This window comes from Mus caroli, unplaced genomic scaffold (genome assembly GCF_900094665.2).
Source record: "Mus caroli unplaced genomic scaffold, CAROLI_EIJ_v1.1 scaffold_14623_1, whole genome shotgun sequence".
Classification (NCBI taxonomy): domain Eukaryota; kingdom Metazoa; phylum Chordata; class Mammalia; order Rodentia; family Muridae; genus Mus; species Mus caroli.
Genome location: NW_018389014.1, coordinates 5,206 through 6,494, shown reverse-complemented (window position 1 = coordinate 6,494; position 1,289 = coordinate 5,206). Strand labels below are relative to the sequence as shown.

The window sequence follows — 1,289 nt, the reverse complement described above, 5'->3', positions numbered from 1 at the left end:
TCAGTACCCATGCTTCAGGCTCATTAGGCATTTCTTCTACCTGCAAGCTGGACTTCACTTTATTCAGGACATTGAACACAGTGCTCCCCTCAGGACTTTGGACTCAGTGCTCCCCCTGCTGTCAAATCTCTTGTATTTCTTCCTTGTGGATTCTCAGAGTGAAGCTTTCAGGTGTCATGGAATGAGATTAGGATGAATGACAAGGGCAGCCTGGGTGTCACATAACAGTGAACCTCTGCATCTTCCCTAGCTGAAGAGAACCTGGACACCAACAGATGGGGCAATTCTTTCTTTTCCTCTCTGCCCAGAAGCTGCAAGGAAATCAAGCAGGAGGACAGTAAGGCACAAGGTGAGTGAGGAAGCATTTAAGAGCACACTGTAATCCTAGCACTTGGGAGCTGATGGCAAAGGATTGTAAGCTCTAAGCCAGCCTGAGGAAACCCTAACTCAAAAGTGCAAATAAAACCCAGTTGGGAAATCAGCCTTTTGTCCCCTGGAACAGTTATTTTTTGACTATCTATCTACCTACCTACCTACCTACCTACCTACCTACCTATCTATCTATATCTGTCAATCAATCATGTATACAGTGTTCTGCACCTATGCTCGCACGAAGAAGAGGGCACCAGATCCCATTGCAGATGGTTGTGAGCCACCATGTGGTTGTAGGAATTGATCTCAGGCCCTCTGGAAGAACAGCAAGTGCTGTTCTTTATCTTGGAAACATCTGTCCAGCCTTTATCATTATTTTTTGCTTTATTTTTTTAATATAGAAAATGTGCTAACATATACAGAGTGGATAAAAATTGCTGATTAACCATTTTAAAGGGTTTCAGAAGTAAGATTACCGTTCACAATGTTATGGATCACCACTGTCCATCTCCAGAACATTAAATAGTAACTCTGTAGGCACCAAGCAATGCCTTCCTGTAGTCCCTGGGAACTTCTGTTCTGTTTCCTCCATCTATGAATCTGTACATTCTTGTTACCTCATATGAGTAATCTGCCTTATTTCAGTAGTATGCTTCAAGGCTCATACATGTTGTAGAATAGTTTCTTTTTAAAAGATTGTATTATTATGATTAGATAGAGGTACCTGTCTGTGGGCAGGAAGGTGTACATGTGTGTGCAGGTACACACAGTCCTGAAGAGGTCATCCAGTCTTCCGGAGCTGGAGGAACAGGCACTTGTACACTGACTACTGAGTGTCAATGCCAGGAAGCTAACTCAAGTCCTCTGATAGAGCAGTGCTTGCTCTTAACCGCTGACCATTTCTCCAATCCACTTCA

At 43.3% G+C, this 1,289-nt stretch overlaps 1 protein-coding gene across 1 annotated transcript in view; it reads left to right on the top strand.

Moving 5' to 3' along the window:
- Positions 1-217: 217 nt before the first annotated feature.
- Positions 218-1,289, top strand: part of LOC110287895 (intelectin-1a) — a gene marked incomplete at its 3' end in the record, with an annotated part of 5,492 nt that continues 4,420 nt past the window's right edge. The window contains exon 1 of the mRNA XM_029473771.1: positions 218-349. The remainder of the gene's footprint in view (positions 350-1,289) is intronic.